Below are 25,548 nucleotides of genomic sequence, written 5' to 3'. Positions count from 1 at the left end.
TGCTGAGCAGGCTCCAGGGTCGGCTCTGGCTTTCCTGTCCTGGCAACAGAGCCACAAAGCAGCCCGCACCAGCGAAAAGAGGGCTGCCCAGCCCCACGGTTCACCAGCCCCAAACTATGGCCCTGCTGCCGGCCGGCCCCGGGGACACCTCCCACTGGTTGCTGATCCTGGGGGCAGGACAGAACATCGTGGTGCCAGCCTGGGACACAGGGTAGCAACGCCCGGGCAGTTTCTTGGGCCTGGGTTCTCCAAGCCAGGTCTAGCCAGACCGGGGCGCTGTCAACAGGCTCCCGAGCCGGATCCCAGTGGACTGGTACGAGCCAGCCGGGCCCAGGCCAACCCGGGCAGCCCTGTCCCTGGAAGGCCTCCAGACCACCTGGCTGGCAGCCCTGAGCCCAGCTCCACCTAAGGTGGCAGAGTAAGCCATCCCCACAGTGCCATTCGGGGCCCCCAGGTGCCATGCTCCCAGACAATGAATGGACGTCCTGCTCCCTTCCCCCCAAACCTTCCTGAAGCTCCCACTCTCCTTTGTGGCATCACAAGGAGTTGCTATGGAAATGGGACCACAGGCAGAGCATGACAATGATTTGGGGCAGGGGAGGAGACACAGTGGGAGCTGGGCACTCTCCTGGACATGGGATCTGCCAGTGTGCCAGGTCCCCAGAAAGACATGAAACCCCAGCTGTAGGCCTCCTACCTGCCCTCTTGGCTCCTCGCCACCTCAGTGGGGCCCAGGGAGCTCTTAGCCTGTGCAGCCCGTGTGTTCAGCAGAATGAGCAAATGTCCCGGAGAATGTGAGACCTCCACAGAAAGAGCCATTCAAGGACTCTGACGAAGTGGCTTCGGCAGTAAGTGGGGCTGGCACCCAGTACACACTCAGCAAACACCGATCAGAAAGCAGGGCGTTGGCAGGTGTGCCTCGTGTGTGTGTCACACAGGCCTGTGCCTGCTCTGGACAACAGGACAATCACAGAGCTTGAGAGGCCACACCCACTGTACAGATGGGGAGACTGAGGCCCAGCAAGGTCAGGGTCACACAGCAAGTCAACCAAGAAGCCAAGCCCAGAGTCCAGGTCTCTCTTCCCCAGACCTGAACCCTCCAATCAGTGCCCCTAGCTACTCCCTAAGATTCATTCTCCTTTTGTTAAGTATCTACCATGTGCTTTGTCACTGGAACAAAGAGAAATAAAGGACACTGCTCCTGCTCAGAGGAGACAGGCCACCATGATCAGAGGGTGGGTGCCAGGACAGAAGGCCAGGGACCGCAGGAGCCCAGGGAAGGTTACCTCAGAGTTTTAGGTTATGCCCTACTGAGCCATGCTTCTAAGAGACCTCAAGTTTCCCCGACTTTTCTACCAACTGCTCCCCCAGCCCAAGGCCCCCCTCCAGTCCACCTGGGGCTCACATCTCCAGGAGGCAATGGGGGATATTTCTCATTAGCACCCTAGGTCCTTGCCCTTTCTCTCTTTCTTTCCTGGGCACCTCCCATGAGCTAGCGTGACACTAAGCCTGGGGTGAGCAGAGAACCAGTGAGCCCCGCTGGCCATCATCCCGACGGAACACAAGTCCTTATCTCTTTGTCAGCAGCATGCAAACTCTCTCTTGTGATTTTTGGTGCCTTTTATTTTTTTGAGGGGTGGGGGCTGTACTGAGAGAGTAACAGGGACCACCTTCCAGAGCTTGGCTTGGAAGACCCACCAGCTCTGTGTGTGCCATGCCTCCCAGGACCCGTTACACTTGGTGGAAACCAAGGTCCTGAGAGGCAGCCAGGTGGACTCTGGGGAGCTCAGCACTGAGAAGGCAGGATAGGGAAAGACCAGCAAGGACAGAAGGGAGGGCCAGGCCCAGGGCTGTGGGAAGGGAGCTGTCTTGGAAGGCTTCCTGATGGAGGAGGGACTAGGGTTGGCTCAGAGCCCGCCCTTGGGTTCTGGCAGGAAAGGTCTCTTTGAGAGAAACAGGCCAGGGCCTCCCCTGCCAGACCACATGATTTGGGGCTAGCCTGGCAGGTGGAGGGCGAGGGGGACATATTCCATGACAGCTGCCATCCTGTCCCCAACCCACTAAGGCCTGCCACCACTGCCACCTCACGTCCCTAGTTACTGCTGCCTGATGGGAAACCAGCTGGGGACCGGAAAACAGCAGAGACAGAGGAGTGGGGGCAGAGCATAGGAGAGACAGAGGTTCTGAGAGAGACAGAGCGGCAGCAACCCCAAAGCCAGCTGGACAGAGGGAGAGCAGAGAGCTGAAGACGGATGAATGGATGGGGCCACCCCTCCCCTCCCCCAGAGCCAGGCCTACAGCTGCCAAGAGGAACAGACACACAGCTGGGAAGGAGCCTACAAACCAAGGCTTTGCAAAGATTTTTCAGCAAAAAATTCTTATTTGAAATGAAATCTGATGCAGTGGGGGAAGCATTTCTATGCCAGACATTAAATCCAGAAGCCATAAAGTGAAAATTCAACAAATCCAACTACTGTACATAAACTCGTAAAACACGTGTACAGCAAAAGACACATAAACAAAGTTAAAAGGCAAATGAGACACTGGAAGGAAATATCACTAATATGCAAAGAGCCCCTACAAATCAATAAGAAAAAAGACAAAAGAAGAGGAAAATTGGCAGTGAATTAGAAATCTGCAGAGGAGGAACTAAATTGGCCAAGAAATGCAGGAAAAGATGTTGTATCTCACCAGTGATCGGGGAAATGCAAATGAAAATGACATGTTACCATTTTTTGCCTATCAGATTGGGAAAAATTTAAATGACTGATAACAAGCAGTGCTGGCAAGGATGTGGGAAAATGAGCACTCACAGACCACTGGAGGGAGGGGGAATTGGCTCAACCTTTGGAAGGGTAATTTGGCAATATTGATTAACATTTTAACCCACACACTCTACAACCTGGTAATTCCACTTCTAGGAGCCTCTCCCATGAAATAGAAGCACAAGCACTCCTGTGTGCATACTCAAGGATGCTCATGGAAACATGGCTGGTAAGAGTGAAAAAGAAGGTGGAAATGGCCTAAACGTTTATCAATAAGGGAATGTTCAAATAAAATATGGCATGTCCACGCTATGGAACACTCTGTAGCCATCTGACAGAATGAGGCACGTCTACATACAACAACAGAGAAAAAAAATCAAGCTGTAAAATGCTATTTCAGAATGAGCCCATTTCTGTAATTAATGATTTGTTGGTATATGCCCCAAAAGGCTGGAGGATAGTGTGCCAGGCTTTAAAGCAGTCACCTCTAAGCAGTGGGACAAGGGGGCTTTCATGGCCTCTGTTTTCCACAAATGTATTGTTGGGTCTTCTATTGTAATCAGAAACACAAAATCAATAAAGAGTTAATGGGTTTTCTTAATCCTTCTCAGACTCTAATAGGAAATGCAGATGTACGCAGAGCTGCTCTGGTTGAAGGGGGAGGTTACCAACACCCATCCACCCAGCCCCATCCAGCCCCACCCTCATATCCCTGAGGCTCCTTCTGGAAACGCTAGGGCTCTAGGACCAGTTTGAGAACCTCAGCTGGAGACTGTGGAACCCATGCCTGTGCTCCGCCAGGCCAAGGTGGACAGGGGCAGAAGGCTGCTGAAGGTACACTGGCAGCCAGGGCCTGTGGCTCCTCAGCACGGCTCCAGCCTTCCCTAGGCGAGGGTCAGGGGTTTCTCTGGGTGTCCAGGAAGCCCTGAGCTGGTCACAGTCCTGGGAAACCCAGAACTGGGGCTCAGGAGAGCCCTTGGGGTAAAGCGAACAAAGGAAGGGCCTTTGCAGCAAACTCCAGGAAAGGGGGGCTCCAAGGCTCCCGTGCTGCAGGGAGGGAGGGAGAGAGGGAGGGAAAGAGGGAGAAGCTGGGGTGTGTTTCTCCCTTCATGTACAGAGATGGGGGGATGAGCCCATGGGGGCGCATGGAGGTGACTGGCGCGTACAGGTATGTGGCACTCACAGACAGACCGGTCACGTGTGGGTCTGCGGGGATGTACTCGGGAGGGTGTGTGGGCTCCAGGTGGTGCAGAGGCGTGTCCGTAATCTACAATCAGTAGGGGTGTGTGTGTGTGTGTGTGTTGTCACTCTCAGGGATGACAGCAAAGAGAGAGCATGTGTGTCTCTGGAGGAGAGAAACACAGCAGATCCACGTATATGTGTGTATGTGCATAGTGCGTGTGTGGTGTGTCATGTGCCCCATGGGTTTCCCAGGGTGAGTGGTGTGTGTGTGTGTGTGTGTGTGTGTGTGTTAGGAGGTGTAGGCAGCCAGCAGGCCTGCAGAGGGGCCAAGAGCAGATGGCAAACTGCAGAGATCAGGCCATTCTGGAAATGCCCCTCCCACTTGTGAGTCAATCAACAAATTAGAGAAAACTGCCCAGAAGGAGCACGAGGCCCCTGCAGAAGGCCCCCTTCCCTTAACATTTGTTTGCACAGCTCATGTTCCACCTGCCTCCAGGAGGCAAGGACCAGAGGGACCAGCAAACTCCACCTGATGGGTGGTGAATGATACTCTCTACCTGAGTCCAAGCCCCAACTAACACAGCTTCCTGGAGGTCTCCTGTCCACACTCCACACCTGCCCATGTTCCATCTTCAGCTGCCAGGGGAGCACTCCAAAATGCAGATCCAACCACACGGCCGCCTGCTCCACCCTTCTATGAATCTCTACTGCTCCCTGCCCAATCTCCTTACTGGGCCCACCAGGCCCCCTGGGACCCATCCCCAAGTGGCCTTCAGCTTCCTGCCTGATCCCAGTGCCTCCCAATACTACCCTCCAATCAGACTGGGCCCCCTGTCTTCCTCAACCGAACCGAGCCTCCAAGCCTTTGCACCTGCTGTTCCCCCTGGGGGATGCCTGCCCTCCCTAACCAGTCCCCACTGTCCTCTAAGAAGCTTCTCCCTGCAGGGCTGGGTGAGGCCCCTCTGGTACTCCCACCCTGAGCTCACCTCTGTCCCACCCTCATCCCCTAAGCTGTGACTGCTGACAGGTCTGGCTTCCCCGGGGGTAGGGGCTGGGTCTTGTTCTCTGCACCCCAGAGCCCAGCCTAGGCCTAGCACAGAGGAGGCATCAGGCACAAATTTTGTAGACTGAGCCAGGAAGGGTGGCACACACCTCTAGTCCCAGCTACTCAGGAGGCTGAGGTGGTAGGATCGCTTGAGTCCAGGAGTTGGAAGCAATAGTGAGCTAAGAGCACATCACGGCACTCCAACCTGGGAGAGAGAACAAGACCCTATCTCCAAACAAAACAAACAAACAAACAGAAATCCAAAAAAAACATGTTTATAGAACGAATGAATGGGTTCTCACAGTGATATAGTTTGACGTCCCCTGCAAATCTCATGGTGAAATGCAATCCCCAGGGTGGAGGTGGGCCTAGCGGCTGGGTCCTGGGGGAGGATCCCTCACGACTTGCTGCTGTCCATCTGAGATCTGGCCATTTGAAAGCATGTGGCACTCCCCCGTCCCTCTCACTCCTACTTTCACCCTGTGAAGTGCCTGTTCCCGCTTTGCCTTCTGCCATGAGTAAGCTCCTGAGGCCTCCCCAGAAGCTGAGCAGATGTTGGCACCATGCTCCCGGTACGGTCTGCAGATCCATAAGCCAATTAAGCCTCTTTTCTTTATAAATTGCCCAGTCTCAGGTATTTCTTTATGGCCACACGAGAACAGCCTAATACACACAGCTCTCAGCCCCTAAGCCACACACAGAGTGGGACCTTCTCAAGGCAGCAGGGTAGAGCAGACTGTGGCCTGGGGGCTGGAACACCTAGCATCTCATCCTAGGTAGCACAACTGGTGACATTAATCATGTCACCTGGGGAATAAGTGAAGCAGGAGTTTCCAACCAGGGTTCCCAGGGAGGGAGGACTACAGAGGTCTATGAGCCCTAAGACCGCACAAAAGTGGCTATGATGATACGCACGCAGGAGGGACTGGCTCCGTCTCTAACACAGGGCCTGTGGCTTTCATCAGCTTCCTCAAGGGGCCACCAGCCCAAAGATCCAGAAGCACCAGGCAGGAACAGGGCAAGGCTCACCCCCACTGGAAAGCAGACTCGGGCACAATATGCACCGCATACCAGGAGGGGGTGCTGGGGCAGGGACCAGGACAGGTCCTGCGGCCCCGGGCCCCAAGCCAGGATCCCTGTGTGAGTCACTAGGAGGAAAGGGAGTTAAGTTGGGCAAGCTGTCTGGGTAAGGGGTGAGCTCCCCATCAGGGTGGGCGACAGCACAGGCTGGACAGGCAGAGGTCAGAGTGAGTGATCCACAACCCCGAGTCTCATTCTCAGACTCTCGGGCCTCAGTTTCTCCATCTTACACCCAGAGCTAGTGGTTCATGTGAGTCCATCTGAGAGTGTACAAGGATGTTCAGGGGTGTGGCTGGCCTGCCCCGGCTCCAGGCTATAGGGCTGAGTGTGCAGTCCTGGGACTGTGCAGTCTGCCCAGCTGGCAGCGGCCTGGGGCTCCCTTCTCTCATTCTCTTGCTTCCTGGCTGCCCAGGCTGTCGGCACTGCTAAGGGGGCCTGCAGAGCCCCGGGCCCCTCCTGGGTACTGCGGTACCACTTCCCACGTTACAGCAACCATAGAGATGACAGGAGTGAGAGGGTTCATGATGAGCCTGGGGCCAAGAGAGTGCAGGGGCTGGATGGGAGCGCTGGGAGGGCTGGCATCCAAGCCCAGGCCACATGGCCTCAGTGGGCCCCCAACTGCCCCGACCCCTCCAGGGGCCTCCCTCAGCCTGGCCTGGTCACACAGGGAGTTGGTGGTAGATCTGAGCCAGGATCCCAGGCCTCCCACCCTTGGCTGGGCTTACTCCGGGCACAAATGCCTCGTCCTCCTTGGGCGACTCTGCCTGCCTCAGCATCCCCTAATCCTGCCAGACAGACATGGCTGGCACTGGGGCTCCAACAGACTGATTCAAATGCAGGCCTGCAGTGCTCGCTGGAGCCAGCCCCTGAGCCTCAGGTTCCCCCTCTCTAAAACAGAGCTACAAAAACTGCCCTCCTACTCCCGTTGGGAAGATTAATAAGGGCAGGGCTACACCATCTGAAAAGAGCAGAACAGAGGCCTTCTACCGACCCTCCATCTAGCAGAACAGAGGCCTTCCACCCACCCTCCATCTCTGTGCCTCAGTTCCCATCTCTAAGCAAGAGGGTGACTCTGAGCGATTCCCCAGGTCCCCAGAGTCTCTGATGCTTTGTGAGAAGCCCGCCCAGGTGCCCAGCCCATGCCTAGCTGGGCCTGCCACGGAAGGACAAGTTGCAGTGGCAGAGACCAGGGCCTGCCCTCAGGGGCCTCCCTGCTAGCTGGCGGATGAGAGCTGTGTCTGTGGGGCAAGGGCACTGTCTCCTTAGCAAAACCGTGTGTGGACGTGCCCATGGCAGGGCTTCCAAACCGGGGGTCCCGGTGCCTCTGTGTTGCCACAGTCTACCACCCCTACTGCGTCACGCCCAGCCAGCTCTGTGCATTTCCTGCCATCCCCTGTAGGCCCCAAGGGCCACAAGAAGCTTAAAAGTGGAAAAAAGTGTGAGCTGGGCAGTGATCAAGGAAGGTTTCTTGGAGTAGACAGGACAAGAGGGTCAAGGACACACAGGAGGCCGTAATACCCAGATGAGGATCACCACAGACACCCAGAGCCACTGAGGGTCCTCCATGTGCCCCCTCTCCTCAGGCACGGATGCCTGACCCCACCCGAGGCTGACCTCAGAGCTGTCACCCCGGCAGAGGGCTTTGGCGGGAGCAGGGACCTAAGCTCGAGGCTCCCTCCACCTCTCCTCGGCAGCCGTGGGCTGCAAGTCCATCCTCGAGAAATCAGTCGGGGTTGGTGATGCCCAGCGGCCGCCGAGGCCCCACTGCAAACAGTGCTGCCGCTGGTGAGTGCTGTCTGACCAGGGAGGGCTTCCCGGCAGATTAGGAGCAATGCTGGTCCCAGACTCATTCATATTCTGGTCTGGCTGCCGGCAGCAATATGGCTGAGAGACGCGAGGGCAGAGGCGGCCCTCCGAGAATGCCCAGAGATGATTCCTCTCCGACTCCAATTTATTTTCTATCATTAATGCTTTTGAAAAGCCCCACACGCTCTGCAAACAGGGAAGGAGCACAGGGCTCAGGAGGAGAGGCGAGGAGAGGGTCGGGGGTGGAGGGGTACTCAGCAGAAGTGGAGCAGGTGCCAGCCTGGGTTCAAATCCCCACCCCAGCTCCACCTGCCTGCAGGGCCCTGGGGCGAGCTTGACCCACATCTGTCCACTGGGGACGGGCATCCTGCTCTGCCTGCTCTGCCCACCCCAGGGGACTGTTTTCAGATCCACCTAGGGGTCAGAGGTGAGTGGGCTTTATAAACTGTAAAGGGCTGTACACTTGAGGAACAGAGAATGAAGCAAACCCCACACAGGCAGAGGTCTATCAACTGGACACCTGCCTCCCCAGCTACCCTAGGGGACCCCAACCCCCTGGTTCAGGGAAGACCTGGCGTGCCTCTCCCCACAGCACAGGCAGAGGAGGTGAGCGCCAGGATTGGAGTCCCCAGGCTTGTCACTCACACCGCCATCCTCCCATCCCCCGCAGGCTCATGGTGACCAGCCTCCCAGCCAGCACCTCTCCTCCCCCATCATCCACACTGTGGAGCCAGAGGGATCTTCCCTGCATAAGGCTCCTGCTCAGAACCCTTCCAGGGCTCCCCATTACCTTGAGATCAAGTCCAAACTCCCCACCCACCATGCAAAACTCTCCCTAGCATCTCAGGCCCATCTGGGCAACCTCGGCTCCAGCCGCACCCAGCTTCTCAGAGGTCACCCTTCCCTGCCTTCATGTGCTGTTTCCTGTCTGGAATTCTCTCCTCCTTGGCCCAGTTCATCCCATCTCCTACCCCTTCTTCAAGGTGCAATCCAAATGCTTCTCCTTCGAGCAGATTTCCCCGAGTCCACCAGCATGCCCTGCTCCATGCTCCCTGTACCCAGGACCCACCTGTAGTGCAACTCAGTAATGGAGTGATGATGTCTGTGTGCTGGTGCCCTCTAATCAGTGAGCTGTCCTGAGCAGCGGCTGCTTCAGAATCATCCTGTGCGTTCCCAGAACTTGGCAAAGTGGCTGCCAGCGGAACTGTTTATCCAGCTGGCCAACCTTAACGGAGCACCCACAATGTGTCAGGCTCTGTCCTGGGCACAGCAACCAATCCTGGTTGCTTCAAATGGATGTGCTCAGGGAACCTCTAGTGCACGAATGAATGAATGAATGAATGGACATACAATCACTTTGTAAATGGGGAAACTGAGGCACAAAGAGGCAAAATGCCCTGTCCCTCAGTGTTCCTGCCTCCCTGCTCACGTCTCTTCTACTCTATTCCTCTCCCAGGACCACAGCCAGCAGCGCAGAGAACTCAAAACAAAAGCTAAGAGTCAAAACGGGGGAGAAAAGGGAAGAAGAAAATCTGGTAGATTTTTCCCCTTTCCTCCATAATGTAAAGAAATTTGCTTTTGCCAACTATCGCAGCTTAAAAGCAATTAGAGTTTTTGGAGGGGACTCTGGGCACAAGCAGAAGCAACAGAGCGAGCGCCCAGCACGGAATTTTTCCAGCGTTCGCTTGTATCAAGCAAAAGAAGAAAGGCGTTAAAAGCAGCAATTTCCAGCCGCAGAGATGGTGGAGACAAAATATTTACAGTCTCTGAAGGAGAGGCCTGGAAGGGGCCAGGGACCTCCCCTGCTCTGCACCCAGCTCCACATTCTAGGAGACAGGGAATGGAGGGGAAAAGAATCAAAGATAACGAGGTGGCCTTACCCATGCAGCCTGGGGGTGAGGGGGGAAAAGCCCCCAGCTGCTCTCTGCTTGCTCACCCTTCCCCACCACCCATGGCCCCTGGCCACCAGAGATCCATCCCTGTAAACCTCAGACTGGACACAACTCTCCCCTGCTCAAAATCCAGAGAACACACCAGCACTGCAGGCTGGCACTGGAGGCCTACACAGCCCAGGCCCTCTCCAGCCTGATCTGCAGATTCCCCCACGTGGCACAGTGCCACACTCGGTCTCACATAAGGAGGCACTCCTGCATCGGGGCAGAGGCCTTGAGAGGGAGGCAGGGCAGGTTTGAGGATACGGACCCAGAGCAGGGAAGCTGAGTCAAGATCACACAGCCCTGGACCCGAATGCTGGCCTGCCAGCCGGGCTCTGCCACTGAACCCCTCCTCCACCTGGACTTTTGCTGGACCCTCGATCTCCTCCCTCCAAATTCAGAGCAGACACCTGTGCCTGAAACCGCAGCACCTTCATCCCATCTGCAGCACAGACTCCCCTCTGGCTGGCACACAGGCACAACCTCCTGCAGAAGCAGTGCTCTTAGGTTCAAATGCCAGCTCCTCCATTCATTAGCTGTGTGATCTCCACCAAGTCCCTCAATCTCTCTGAGCCCGTTTCCTCATCTGTTAAATGGGGATAGCGATCGTGCACATCTCATGGGTCGTTGTTAGGACTGAATGAGGTAATACAGGTAAAGCATCTGGCACTGTGCCCAACACTTCATAAGGGTTCAGTGAACTCACCTCTGCCCTATCTCACTCTCAACCCTCAGACCTCGGGATGGCCCATATGTGTGCACTCAGGCTCCCACTCCACATGCAGTCACCCAACAAATGCTCACTTGAAAGGCACGCGCCAGCTGGGAGCTAACGGCACTGGAGGCTCTAATGCTCTGCACGCTCATGGAGGCCCAATCCCCGAGCGCAGGGCCAGGATCCTCTCATTGTGCTTGGCTGAGGAAGGATTCCTCCAAGAACTCCTGTAATCCTCAGCCAGAGCCCGTAGAATCTGCCGGGCCAGGTGGATGGAGGCTCAGCCTCCCAGAGGGATGAAGAGCATGCCTCCCTCCGGCCTGAGGCCTGCAGTGGAGCCCTCTGCCACCCTCCCAGCCCCAGTGCACAAAGACAGACACAGAAACCCCGAGAGCAGCAGGCAGTGATGAGGCTGAGAGCAGAAACCAGGCCTCAAAGGCACCAGGATCCAGAGAAGACAGGCAGTCCTGAGCACAAATCTCAGCCCTACCCCTAAGCAGGCGGGTGACCACCCTGAGCCTCAGTTTCCTCATTTGTAAAATGGAGTCACTAATGTCCACCTTGCAGAACAGCTGTGCACACAAATGAGGGTAACCTTCTTCCAAGTTCCTCTGGGATCTAGCACATAGTCACTGTGGGAACGCAAAGAGGCTATGCCCCTGCCCCAACCAGCAAGGACCCGTACCGTCTCCTGTGACCCCTCCAGTCTACTTCCTGCCCAGCAGGGGAGTGAAGGACCAACCTACGGACAGCCACGACCCATCCTCCCCACCTCGCTCTAAGAGCAGACGAGGCCCAGCCCCTGCCTTGTTTTGCAGGAAAGAAACAGATGCCTGGGAGAGGTGGCGACGTGCCCCTGTCTCACAGCTCCTATTGAGCCACTGGTCTGAGGTGAGGTGGTTTCATCTCCTTCCCCAGCTGCAGAGAACACACAGGCTTGCTGTGGGTCTGGTGGTGCTGCAGGGCTGGAGAGCAGGGAGGTGTGTTCTGATGTCTCTGCCTTTCACGCCCCTTCTGGCTGCCTTTCTCCCAGGGGCCTCTCCCACCCTCCTTCCCCACTGACCTCAAGAATGAGCCCAACGGTAAGCCTGGCACTAATCGGGGTGCTCCTCCTTGTTGTGGGGGCAAGGAAGGGGACAGGAGACCAGTCTCAGTCCCAGATGGCTGAGCCTCAGGACACTCCACTGAGGCCTCCCAAACCTGCACAGCTCTTCTCCTCCCGGGTAACTAGGCACACACACACACACACACATGCACACACACACACATACACACACATGCACACACTTCACACACATCCCCACCACACACACATGCACACACTTCACACACCCCACCACATGCACACATACACATGCACACACTTCACACGCCCCACCACACACACGCACACACTTCACACACCCCACCACACACACACACTTCACGCACACACCCACCACACACATACACATGCACACACTTCACACACCCCACCACCACACACACGCACACACTTCACACACCCCACCACCACACACATGCACACACTTCACACACACCCCACCACACACACATGCACACACTTCACACAACCCCATGACACACACACACGTACACACGCTTCACACCCCCACCCCCACATGCACACATTTCACACACCCCACCACCACACATGCACACCCCCACTACACACACTCACACGTGCACATGCACACATACATACTCTTCACACACACAGACACACAGGAATCCAGCGAGGAGAGGGAGAGAGAGGAGGGCAGACCCTAATGGGGGGCTCCTAGGCCCACTCCCCGGGGTGACTGGCAGCCCTTCCACAGCTGATCCAGCCTCCCGGCTCTGCACCCAGGGGAGCACTAGTGGGTCCTGAATGACAAGCCCATGTGGCCTGGAAGCAGAAGATCCTGGGCCTGGGAAGCCAGACGCCTGACTTATTGCCAAGGCTCTGCAGTGCTTCACTGTGAGACCTGAGACAACTGGCCACTCCCTGTGCCTCAGTTTCCCATCTGGAACCTAGAGGAGGAATGAGGTCATCTCTAAGTACGCCTTCTAGTTCCAGCATTCTGTGACTCCATACCTGTGACCTCTGGGATCCCTCAGAGAGTCCCAAGCATCAGAGAGTGCTGGGGAGGGATCACCCTAACACCAAGGAGGCAGGGAAGCCCAGGGAGACCTGTAGCTACCTTGGGCTGGTGGGGGGCACTCATCCTGCCGCAGCCTCCCAGAAGGAGTCCAGGTTTGGGAAGGAGGCCGAAGGACAGAGGAGAGCTCCTCAGTATGGCCTCAGGCAGCCTGAGGCCCTCCCTGATGTCCACACATACCCAAGAAGCTCACCCCCTGGAGTTTCACTTCCCATCTCTGTTCTGAGGTTACAGAGTCTTTGGTCCAGCCCAGATCTCAGGCTCAACCCCAAGTCCCCAACACCCACCCCCTCAATTCCCACAGCTGTCCAGACCCGATCCCAGTCCCTCCTGCCAGGCCAGCCTTCCCACCACCTTCCCCGTTGCTCCCCCAGGGTGGCCAGTGGGGGCAGCCCAGTTGCTTGTGCCAACAGGGGCTCCCCCGGCCCTGCATGGCCAGAGCCCGATAACGTTCTCCTGAATTTAACAATAAACAAGAAGTTGTTTTAGATTTTCCTGATTAATCCTCACAGCAAACAAAAGAAAGAGAGATAATGAACCTAAAAGAGGGTCACTTCCTGTTTCCAGGTGGAACCTCCAGCCTGAGCCAGAGGAACTGCTCAGAGGGGTCCGGCTCCATAGCACCGCTCCCCTCCCCCGCCCCTCCTGTGTCTGCCCAATCCTGGGCTACGCCCACAGCCCGCCTCCTAGATCCCACCTAAGCAAGGGAGGAGCCGGCACTCTAGCCTTCAATTTTCCTGGCTGTGCTTGTGGCTTGCTGGGCAGGGCTAGGTGGGGTGGCCGGGGCCTCAGGGCCTCTGCAGAGGACCTGCCCCCTCTCTACTATGTGACCTTGGACAGGTCAAGTCACTTTAGAGGCCTCAGTCTGCTCATCCATCAGATTCTTCATCTCTCAAGGATAAAATGAAAAAAAAAAATTTGAGACCACTTAAGGTTAGGCAGAAATATTTTATCTTATTTTTTAGAGATGGATTCTGAAATACTTAGGGGTGAAATGGCTTGATGTCTATAATTTAAAATACTCTGGGAAAAAGATAAAGCAAAATGTGGCAAAACGTCAACAATTGTTAAATTTAGATGTAGGGTATAGGGGAGTTCCCTGGAATATTCTCTCTACTTTTCCGTATGTCTGAAAATGTTCCCAACAAAATTTAAAAAAAAAAAAAACAGCAGGGTCACATGAGCCAGGCAGGAGCCCCACACACAATGCCCAGTGCTCCTGGCATGCCTGAAAGGCAACTGGGTCTCTTAAGTAGGTTAAGCACTCCCTCCCCGTCCCCCCACCACCTCCTTTATGTTGCTTCCCTAGAATTCGCTTTTTCACAAACTCCACTGAGCCCTAGCTGCACATTTAAAAGCCTTAACACATTCAGAAGCCAGATGCTGCCCTTTAGAAGGTGACTGCTGCCGTTTGACCACACCTCCCCCACCCACCAGGCTCCCCATGCCCTCTGCAGAGCAGCCCGGGGCTGAGGGTCCTGATTCTGATTCCATCCTCATGCAGCCACCAACCTCTCGGAGCCTCAGAATGCCCCCACCTGTGGAGTAGAAATGATGACAAGACGGTAACTGCCTGGGCATCTCATTCAAAGGCAAAGTGTCACCAGACAAAGAAACTGAAATCCCCACTTCACAGATGGGAAAGCTGAGGCCCAGAGCCAGAAGAGGCTGGAAGCAAAATAAGGAAGGTGGAGAATAGAGGGTGGAGGAGGTGGGCAAAAGCTCCCCTGCTGTTCCAGCTCTCCCTACTCCCACTAACAGTGTGGGCCAGAGACAGCGGGGCTTGCATTTCTTTCTCTGGCTCCTGTTTATCGAGCTTCCTGGTCAGAAAAAAATGGCCATGATTGCAATCTCCCAGCCAGGCCCAGCTGACCCTCGCCAACACTGGCCAGGCTCCCCTCCATGGATCGATAATGGAGAGTTATCAGTACCCCAAATGATCAACTGCTAATTGCTGAGCGCCGTGCAATTCATCGGGGAGAGTTACGTGTGGCCAGTGACAGGGTGCCCCCACCTCAGCCCGGCACAGCCTTCAGGGACAGGGAGGGCCGTATCTATGGTGAGCGTCTCAGCAGCAAAGCAACCTGTAACTCAGGAGCTTCTTAAACAGATGTCTTGGGCCCAGCCCACATCCCCAGGCCCAAGGGACCACCCAGGAAGGAAGTGGCAGAGGCCACAGAGGCCCTGAGGGAGGCACTGCCTGCCCCTGATCAGCCTAGTTGGCCCCCAGGCAAGCCAGGAACCCAAGATGGATAGGCCCAGTCCCTGCCACCAAGGTGCTCCCAAGTCAAAAGAAAGGCAAACCGCCACCCAGGCCTTGCACACAGTGGGTACACAGTAAATCATAAACGTTCCCTAAACATAAAGCTGATATACTGTTCCCAGAGTTCTGAGGAACAATGGGCTACTTTCAGAAGGGATAACCAGGAGGTTTTCTGTTTTCTGGTTTTTTTTGAGACAGAGTCTTGCTCTGTTGCCCAGGCTAGAGTGCAGTAGCGTGATCTCGGCTCACTGCAACCTCTGCCTCCCGGGTTCAAGCGATTCTCCTGTCTCAGCCTCTGGAGTAGCTGGGATTACAGGTGCGCACCACCACACCCAGATAATTTTTGTATTTTTAGTAGAGACAGGGTTTCGCCATGTTGGTCAGGCTGGTCTCGAACTCCTGACCTCATGATCCACCTGCCTCAGCCTCCCAAAGTACTAGGATTACAAGTGTGAGCCACTGAACCTGGCCTTGGTTTTTTTGCTTGTTTTTTATGTGACATTTGGGCTGAGTCTTAAAAAGTCGGTGGAATCTACATGGACAGAGATCGGGGGATAACTCTCAGGTGAAAGGACCATGGAGGAGGAAAGCGACAGCGTGTGTGACTAGCTGGAGCCTGAGGAACACAGAGAGGTACTTGAGAGAGAGGGCTGGGGTGGAACATGAGGGGTCAGGTTGCCAGCCCGGAAGTAACAGGGGGTGCTGGAAGGGTGCTGGGTGAGAGCGTGACAGCCAGCCTGGCTTGGGAAGGCCTGTCCACAGTTTCCACCAGGCTGCACGCCCCGAGAGGGCAGAGGCTGGTCTTACTCATCTCTGTCCCCATAGCACCCAGCACAGCCAGGCCCAGAGGAGGCACCCAAAAAGTGACTCACTAAATGATCATAGATCATCAAACTGTAGGACAGGGGACTCCTGGAATTACAGCTATGAAATAGCATGTTTTTATAATGCCCTGCCATGTATAAAAATGCGTATTAGAGCCTCAAAAATAGCCTTGCAAGACAGGCAGGGAGATCATTCTGTCCGGTGTCCAAAGGGGAAAGCCGAGGCTCAAAGAGAGACAGTGATCTATCCAAGGTTACACACCAGGAAGGGCCAGGGCCCAGCGCCCTCCCCACCCTGCCCCAGAAGGCTCAGGCCTGCTCACCTTGGCATGGCCAGGGCTGCCTGGGAGGTGAAGGTCCACCCCTCACTCCTCCCTCCCTCATCTCCTGTCCCCCAGGAAGTCCCCCAGTCTCAGCCCCTCCCTGTGCTGGGCAGACGGAGAAACACAGCAGATGCTGCCTCATTGAGCATCCTTCATTCCAGCCCCAGCTGAGACTGGCTACCAGTCACCATGACAGCCTGTCCCTGCACTTATAATGGAAACAGGGCAGAGAAAGGAGTCTCTAGAACCCCCAAGCTGGTCTAGACAGAAGACAAAGCCACTCCTCCCCAAGTCTCCACCCCAGAAGTCTGGGAAGCCTCACTGTGGTGCAAGAACACTGGACCAGGAGTCCAGAGACAGGATCAAGCCTAACTCACTGTGCGGCTTCTGGAGAATCACTTCCCGCCCATGGCCTCAGTTTTCTCATCTGTAAAATGAAACAATGCTGTCTGCCTACTTTAATAGAACTACCGTGAGGACTAAACAAAAGAAGGAGTATAAAAACACAAAATTATAAAGCAAATTTTGCCTTGGAAAATAAGAACAATAAAGCTCCTCTTTACTTCTATCTGGACATTGAAACTCCAACCCGACCCACCTTCCTTTTCTGCAGAGGGTAAAACATGAGCTAACGTTGACTGAGGCCCTCCAATGCCTCGGGCTAGTGCCTGCTTTACATGCATTATTTCCAAGTGGGCTAAGGTAGATATGATCCCCCCATGACACCCATGAGGAAAGCGAGGCTCAGTAAACTGACTTGTCCAAGCTCACCCAGCTTGAAGCAGCTGAGCCAGGGTTCAAACCCACTTCCATCTGGCATCCAAGCCCAGGCCCCTTGGATCCACCTGGTTGATTTGAGGAGCCACTCCACACCCCAAAGTCTCAGAGCCTCAGAATCAGCATTCAGAGTGTGGGGACATGTCACATACACACAAACTCCACAAAGGCCAGTGACCCTGACGTCAGAGGTACTGTGCCACCCCATGGCAGAGCCATCAGAGCTGGGTGGGGCATGTGAGGAGGATGGCTGGCACAGCTGGCCTTGAGCTAATTGGATCAGTCCTGAGCATGGAGCAGCCTATCCAGCTGCCCTGGCAGATGGGTGCTGGAACTGGGCCACCTGCCAAGGCCCAGCCTCCATGTCCAAACCAACCTGTACACCAAACTTCCGTTCTAGTCCCCTCCCGCCCTGACCCTGGTGGCTGGCAGTGCCCACACAGATCCAGCAGACCATAGTGGCAGCTGCTATCCCTCGTCCAGCGGCTGGCACCTCCCCTGCTGTGGCCATATGGCCCCATATGCTCTCAGACAGCTGGAGTGCTGAAACAGCTGCCTAAGGACGTCCTCTGCGAGGCCCCAGGCCCCAGCCGCACCACCCACCCCTGCCCAGCAAGCCACAGTCACAGCCAGAAAAACAGAGGCTGCAGTGCCCGCTCCCAACTTGCTTAGTGACCTTGTGCTAGTCACCGCCCTGCTCTAGGCCTCAAGCTCTTCCTCCATCAAATAGCACGCTGAACAGCCCTCTACCCCTTCCTTTTGTAGCCCTCTTCCCAGGTTACAAACTCCTACTCAAACTCACTCCAGTTATCCATGGAGACACATAAACGTGTCCACTTTACAGACTCAGAAACTGAGGCAGACCCAAGGCCTCAGGGGCTTACTGAAGCGCACACAGTGGCAGGGCCAGTGGAGGCGCTTGCCACTTCTGTATACCCAGGGGGTGGGACTGATGTATCCTGAGCCCTCACCCAACTCTGACGACGTAGATCACCCCCGCAGGTCTTCCCAGCCCCGGGACAACCCCTCCCACGACCCCCAGAGGAGTGCTGTATGTCACAAATCTGTGTCCCTCCAGAACATCAGTCAACTCTGCAAGCCCTGAATTCGCAATCAGCCCACACTCCTCAGATGGGCACTGAGGATCTTCTTCTGTCCGGTGCCAACCTTCTCCATGCCCCTGAGTGAACTACTCCACTGCAAACATGTTCTACCCTGACCCAGCGCTTCCCACCTCCATGCCTTTGCCAGCGCCGTGCCATCTTCCTAGAAAGTCCCCACTCATGTTCACATTCTCTATTTGCTCATTTAGTCAACAAATATTTGCTGAGCCTCGACCAAGTGCTGGAAAATTTCAGCAGGTCAAGACCCCGCCAGCCCCCTCCTTCTGAAACAGCCCCTCGCCACTCCCTCACTGAGCCTCTCGGTCACCCAGCCCGCTCCGCTCACACCCAGAGGCATGGGTCCAAATCTGTTTCCCCTTTCAGAGCCCATCTGGGGAGGGGCCCGGGTTCATCACTGGTATCCCCAGCACTCAGTCCAGGTCTCAAGCCAGAAGATACCTCCAAATGTGAAGGGAGGCCAAGGGTAGGATTCCAGGCCATGGAGAGTAAGTGCCAAGGTGTGGTTCTTGGGAACAAGGGTCTGGGCCCCAGAAGCCCATGGAAGGAACTCTAAGACTGGTCAGGGTGGCCCTCAGCCCCCATAAATATATACCTGAGTGCTCAGGGGCAGCTTTTTCCCCTCGAGTCACCCCAAGGCCCAGCCCACTCAGTAACTTCTTATCACTGGATTGGTTAGAATATTTTTACAATTTAAAACACAAATACAGCAAGGTCAGGTCTTGGCTGGGGAGGAAAATTAAGGGGGTCACACTGGGCACTGCCCCCTCCCAGTCAGGAGGTTGGGGGCAGGGAGAAGTGGCCGTTTTCCTAAAGGGGGCAATCAGTAGGGTCTGGGAGCCCCTGCCTGGAATTTTCACCCCTGACAGAACAGACCAGGGGTCAAAGAAGTGCCCCAATCTCCCCCTCACCATGGCTTAAGACCCCAAACGAAGGGTTCATCTTGCTGGAGTTGGTTGGGGTGGGGGTGGAGGGACCAGAAGAACTGAAGGCGCAGATGATAGGGGTGGGGCCGGGCCAGGCATCTTGCACTGCTCCAGCCACCTGGATGTCAATCAGAGCTTTGGTTAACACCCAGGAGGCAAAAAAAAGTCTGGAGCTTAGGGGGCCAGGGGGGAAGAGGAAGAGGAGCTGAGAGAGAGAGAATTAAAAAACAATGGCTTAAGAAAGCCGTATCAGCCAGTGCCAACAAGGGAGGAGTGTGGAGAGGCAGAGGGAGGCTGCCCGGGAGGGGAAAGCCAGCAGAGGCTGAGGAGGCCACCGCCAGGACCCAGCACCCCACCCCCGCTGGTGGCCCCGAGGCTCCCGCCCAATCAGAGGCTGCGCATGCGGCACACGGTGCTCCACCCCCAGTGGCAACTCCTGGGCAACAGCTCTTACCTCGAAGGACCTGGGGATGAGTCCAGGCTGCCAGCAGGACTAAGGCGAGTCAGGAAAGCCTGCCTGGGGCTGAGTGGGCCAATGGCCACCAGGGTCCCCTCCAATCCCCGCCAGTGTACGTTTACATCTCCATGGGGAACGCTTTGGCCCACGAAGGGGCTCTAGGATGGAGAGTAGGAAGGCTTCTGGGGCCCAAACAGGACAATGCCAGGACCCAGCCTAGAGTGCCAGGCTGGGCAGGGCTGATTCGGATCCCCAGAATGGTAGTGAACTCTGAGCGGCCCAGAGGATGACGGGAGCCAGACTTCCAAACCATCAAGCAAAGCACAGACAGCCTCTGGCCCCAAATCCAGGAAGCACATATTTAACAGGCTAGGGTCAAGAGGTCCCACAGGTTAGGAGCCTTTGCTCAGCTGCTTCCAGCTGAGAACAGCCGCCGGCCATGTCACACGCAGCAGGAGCCCACCTGCCAGGTCAATAAAGAAGGCCTGGGTGCCCTCCATGCCTCACCAAAGACCAGGGTCAGTGGATGCCCTCGAAGTAGAAAAGGGCTGTCCTGAGACTTAGAAGACGACCTCCATCTCTGCCACAAAATCCTCCTCTGTGAAATGGATAAGAACCTTGCCCACAGGTCCTGCATTCTCACAAAGTGGCTGAGAGATTGCAGAGGGACAATGGAGGCAGAAGTGAGGTTTAAGCCTGAAAGCTGATATTACCATAGACATTACCATACTCCAGAGACCCAGGTAGATACTGACTGGTCCAGCCACCACACCCCTCCACGCAGCGTCCAGGCTGAGATCAAGACTTCTAACTGCACAGGTTCACAGCGTCAGTGGCAGGAAAGAAGGCATATGGATGGGGGCTGCTCGGGATCCCGACACTTACAACCTCAGGGAAGTCCATGCTGGAAGGACCCAGGAGCGACCAGAGAAGGCTTCCTAGAGGAGGAAGAACCTGCCTTGGAAGCAAGGAGGATGAGGAGCCTGCAGGAGTCCTGACCCTGACCCTTCCTTGGGCCTCTCACTCCCGGAGACACGGGGCTCTCTCCCTCTCAGCGGCACCATCTTGGACCACAGCTTCCACAGGACTGGCTGGGTTGGCAGTTAGGGGTGTGGGGAGGTTCCCTCAGGCAGCCAGCCAGGTCCAGAGTGTGGGAGGAGACTCACAGGGGGGAGGGTACAAAGCACAAGCACCACCTCAATGTAGAGTGAGGCACGCGGGGCACGGCTCCATGCAGGGATGGAGCACCAGGCCGGCAGACGCCCCTTCCCATCCCCGGCCTCTTATGAACTCCTGAGGGTCCAGGTCTGGTGGGGAGCGCCTTGCGGGGAGTTCCCTTGTTCCAGCCACCGTCTGGAGGAGCAGAAGGCGCGGGGACACGCACGGGCACGTCTCCGCACTCCCCCAACTCAACCTCGGCGTCTTCGGCCTGCCAGCAAAGACAACCTCCGGAGCCCCGGGCCTGGGAGTTGTCGCCGCGCGGTCCCGCCTGACCCTGGCGGGGTCACAGGAGTCCGGCGCCTGGAGCGGCTCCAGCGCGGCGCCGCGGGTCTGGGTGGGTGTCCCAGAGACCTGGCGGCTGCGCGACTGGGGAGGCGGAGGCGCGCCCCTCCGCCCGCCAGGCGGCGCGGCCCGGCCCGCGCCCCCGCCCCACTCCCCTTGCGTTCTCTTCTCTGTAAAGAAAAGCCAGAGTTGCACCCTGAAAGCCTCCGTCCCCACCCATCTCAGCCCGCCGCGCCCCAGGAGCTCCACAAAGTTGCTGCAAGTCGCCAGGGCTGCAGCGGCAGGTGAGGGTGAGGCGGGGCCGCGCGGCGGGCGGGAGCACGGTCAAGGCCTGGGGTGCCGAGCGCGCCCCCTCCCAGCCCCGCGCATGCACGCCCCCTACGGACGCGCACCCAGCACCCCACCCCCGCCGCTGCCCCCGAGGCTCCCGCCCAATCAGAGGCCGCGCAGGCGGCGCCACCGGCGGGCAGATACCCCGGCTCCTCGGCCTGCGCCTCTGCGGCCCCGGCCCCGCCGCACCGGCCCGGCCCGGCCCGGCCACACTCACCGTCCCGGGCGCGCCGTCCGCGCGCGGCTCCGCTCCGGGCCGGCATCCCCCGGCTCGGCTGCCTCCGGTCCCCGCTCCGGCTCCGGTTCCCGCTCCGCAGGGCTCGGCTCCGCGATGGTGGCCGCGGCGGCGAGCGCGGCAGGGAGGGCGTGTGTGTGCGCGAGGGCGCGCGGCGTGTGCGTGTGCGTGTGCGCGGGAGGGTCCCGGCTCCCCTGCGCGCCCCGCTCCTGTCTCCTGTTCGCCACGCCGCGACGCCGGCAGAATCCCTACCGCGCGCCCCACCGCCCCGCGCTCACACTCGCGCACACACGCGCACACCCGGGCGCGCACACCGGCTCCGCACTCCCAGCTCGCCCTCCGGGGCGCTCACAAAGGCCCCCCGGCCGGGCCGGCCCGAGCCCTCGGAGCGCGGCCCTGCGCCCCTCCTGGACCTGCCGGCCTCAGGTGTCCCGCTGCTCCCCGTGGGGACCCCGCGGGCGGCCCCGCTCCCGCATCCTGCCTGGCCGGGCCGCGGCCGCGCTCCCAACCCGAACCCCGGCCCTGGTGCCGACTCGGGCTTCCAGCACTCCCGCCCGAAGCGCGGGCCCCTTCCTCTGCGCTGCCGCCCTTCTTCCCCCTTCCAGCCCGGCCTCTCCGGCGCCTCCCTGCCTTCTCCCACCTGCCCAGCCCGGTCCTCGGTCTCCCCGCTGCTCTCCGTCTGTCTCGCCGCCGCCCTCTCCCGCGCCCCCTCCTCCCCACCGCCCTGCGCTGCCTCTCACATTCTCCGCATTACAGCGGGTGCCGCCCGCCGCTCGCGGGGCCCAGGGTTCGAGCGCGCAGTGGGCGGCGAGGGGACCCGCCGCGCCCGGCCCCGCCGCCCCCTCCGCTCTCCGCGGCTCCGCGGCTGCTAGCTCCGGCTTGGCGCTAGGGTGGCGACGTCCCGCGCTAGCCTAGGCTGCCGCTGACAGCGCTCATCTCGCCCGGGCTTAAAGGGATAGCGCACCCGGCTCGACCGGCCCCACCCGGGGGCTCCGGGGAGGGGGCCTCGCCGCGCAGGAACAATCTGGGTCGGTGGCGCAGCCGGGGCCGTGCGGGCGACGCCCTGTCCGCCGCCGTGGAGCCCGGCCCTCGGGGCTGGAGGTGAGTCAAGGAGAAGGATGGTGGGGAGCTGCCCGGACCACGCCATACAGGGGGCGCTCAGCGGCCAGCCTCGGTGTGCGGCTGTTGGTGTAGGCTGGGCGCCCTGGACTGCGGGGCCGGGGAGGGGGTCCGGGAAGCTGCCGTCCGAGTCTGAACTGCAGGTGAAGACAGCTGTCATGCAGGGAGAACAGGGCTCACGGGGTGGGCTCACGGGGTGGCCTCCTGGTTCTCCTGTGTGACCTTGGACAAATGCGGCCCCTCTCTGCACCTCAGTTTACCCCCTTTGGAAGGGCATGGCTTCCATCATCTTTGATCCCATGCCCATCTCTGACACCGTGCTAGATCCCATAGAAGAGGGAGTCCCAAGGTAGGCCCTCGGCCCCCAGAGTCCCCCCTCCTCCTTGCCTGTGAGAGCTGAGGCCACTGCTGAGACTGCACTCCTTGCCACCCCAGACACTCACCAGGCGTGGTCTGCCCCTCCCTCCATCCACGACCTTCCTTCTCCTGCCCCATCAGGGGAACCAGGGATCAAGGCAAAGTTGAGTTGCTATAGGGACCTACCTTTTGCAGAGCTCTCTCACATCTAAGATCTCCCTGGACCCTCATGACACCCCTGGGATTTAAAGTGCACTCCAAGTCTCCTGGTCAGCCTGATCCTGGACAAGTCTGGCACATGAGCATTTGGTCTTCAGGGACCCCTCCCCACCCTTGCTCCCACACCAGACCGTCCCTTGCTCCCCAACCCTGCCGGGGGACGCATTTTGCCCGTTGTCCAGGAAGTTGCTGTCATGTGTCCCATCCCGTGCCAGGTCCCGGAGACACGTAGATGACTTAGACACATTCCTACCTGCAGAAAATAAGAGAGGTATGATAGAGCTGGGGGGAGGGGGTGGAGGAGGTCCTGGAGGAGGTGACATTGAAGCCAGGTCGTGAGGATGAGTAAGAACTGGCCAGGCAGAAAGGAACAGAAAGGGCATCCCATGCCAAGAGAAGAGCATGTGCAAAGACCTGGAAGTGGGAAACAGGGAGCGATGGATGTTCTGGAGGGAAGAGAAGCTCTAAATCCTTGATTTGAGGAGTTTCCACTTTGTTCTGCGGCAGCAGCAGAGCGGCTGCTTGGCAAATCTAGGCAGCAGCCCCCACCCTCGCCTTTCAGCCACCACAGGGATATGGCTAAGGGCTTGCCAAGTGTGGCAGGTTTTGCCAGACGCGGCCTACTCTTCTGTTCCTCTGGTCTAAGCCCAGACCCAACCTCTAGTCCTGTATCCACAACCAGACGCAGCACAGCCTCCCCCTGCTGACGGGAGCTGGGAGTAGGAGAAGCCCAGGCTCTGTGGCTGTGATGTGAGTCTAGGAAGGGCCAAGCTCCTGTCCCCACCCATCATGAAGGCGTCCTGTGAAAACTTTTGTATCAGGCACATCCAGTGTCAGTTCCAGCCTCAGTGTCCTGTTCTGTACAATGGGAATAAATGTATGTTGCCAGTAAGGTGATTGGTGAAGAATCCATGAGAGATGCTGCTCTGGAATGGCCCAGCACAGCGGGCACTCAGCAATGGCCTCTTCTTCCCCGTGCCTGAGCTTGGCTTCGTGGCCCATCCTAAAGTCCCTATTGCCCTCGCTCTCCTTCCTTCCCTGGCCGTTTTCCTTCTGCCTCCCTACTAGACTTCTGGGGGCCTCAAGGGAGATGAGCTCACGGCTCTTGCCTGCTCTGGCTCAGCACGCCTCCTGAGGAGTCTTCCCAGGGCTTCCAGGTAAGCCCTAGGGAACCCACACGGAGACAAACAGCCTTTCCCCAGGGTCTCTGACATCCATGCAGAGCAGCGATCGCAGCCTGCATCCCCAGCCATGTCCCACCGTCCAGTTCTTCCGCTGACTTCTGCTGTCCTGGGAGCCACACAGCCTTCGTGTCCGTGCTCGGGAATTTCTGCCCAGCTATGCAGTGCAAACTCAAGTAGGTGGCCTACCTTCTCTGAGCCTAACTCCCTCCCTAGGAACGGGAGCAAGCTGGTATGTGCCACGGGAGGGATGAACCTAAGTCTGTGTCATTTATTTTCCCCAGCAAGCCCAGGCCTACTCCCTCTACCCGGGAGTTCTGCACGTAGGCAGTCAGGTACAGCGGCCTCTCTGGGCAGAGTGGACCCTTGTGTCCTTCCCTGTGCCGGTGGCCAGCGGCTGTTGCCACCTCTTCCAGCAGACTTTACAGAGAGGCATGGCAGGATAATGACCGGGCCCACTTCACGGCCAGAGCAGTAGCAGCTGGAGGCCTGGGGCAGGGACCAAGTACCAGATCAGTTGGGCAGCTCCAGGAGGGAGCTCCTGTACTAGGGACTGACGACTGGCTGCTTCCCACCACAGAGGCTGGGTCAGTGACCCCACAATGCCTGCCCAGGGCCACTCTGCTGTTTCCGGCCATCTCCACGACCCAGTCATGGAGAACACTGGCTGTGTCCCAGATCTAATCATCGTGCCAGGACTGAGGGAGTGAGGAGTCCAGCCGGGACTGAGGGAGTGGCCCACATGGAATTCGAGGAGGCAGTGGGCATTTCCCATCTGCTTCCTCTGAAACCCCCGGTTTCCTAAGCCAGGCTGAAAAGTAGGTCACCAAGGGTTCAGAGAAATGCCCCGCCCAGCTGAGCTGTCTCTAAACACATCCAGTCTCCTCACCACGTCTCTCCCCACCTGTCCCCACCGTCTCTCCCCACCTGTCCCCACCGTCTCTCCCCACCTGTCCCCACCGTCTCTCCCCACCTGTCCCCACCGTCTCTCCCCACCTGTCCCCACTGTCTCTCCCTCCACCTGTCCCCACTGTCTCTCTCCCCACCTGTCCCCACCGTCTCTCCCCACCTGTCCCCACCGTCTCTCCCCACCTGTCCCCACCGTCTCTCCCCACCTGTCCCCACCGTCTCTCCCCACCTGTCCCCACCGTCTCTCCCCACTTGTCCCCACTGTCTCTCCCCCAACCTGTCCCACTGTCTCTCTCCCCACCTGTCCCCACCGTCTCTCCCCACCTGTCCCCACCG

General features: G+C 57.8%; 1 protein-coding gene across 5 annotated transcripts in view; it reads right to left on the bottom strand.

Annotated features, from left to right (window-relative positions):
• LINGO1 (leucine rich repeat and Ig domain containing 1) overlaps positions 1–23,554 on the bottom strand; it is a 213,344-nt gene extending 189,790 nt beyond the window's left edge. For 2 of the 5 annotated variants that reach the window (XM_021668247.2, XM_021668249.2), the window contains exon 1: positions 22,068–22,132. The gene's annotated coding sequence lies outside the window, so the exon portion shown is untranslated. Of the gene's footprint in view, positions 1–20,244; positions 20,371–22,067; positions 22,133–23,536 lie in introns of those variants that run through there. The other 3 variants (XM_012457666.3, XM_064382841.1, XM_064382833.1) reach the window with 2 other exon arrangements.
• Positions 23,555–25,548: the final 1,994 nt, after the last annotated feature.

Source organism: Aotus nancymaae, unplaced genomic scaffold, assembly GCF_030222135.1.
Source record: "Aotus nancymaae isolate 86718 unplaced genomic scaffold, 86718_ANA_hifiasm-v0.15.2.pri h1tg000003l, whole genome shotgun sequence".
Classification (NCBI taxonomy): domain Eukaryota; kingdom Metazoa; phylum Chordata; class Mammalia; order Primates; family Aotidae; genus Aotus; species Aotus nancymaae.
Note: the sequence above shows the minus strand (reverse complement) of the source record. Positions and strands in the feature narration are given on the sequence as shown.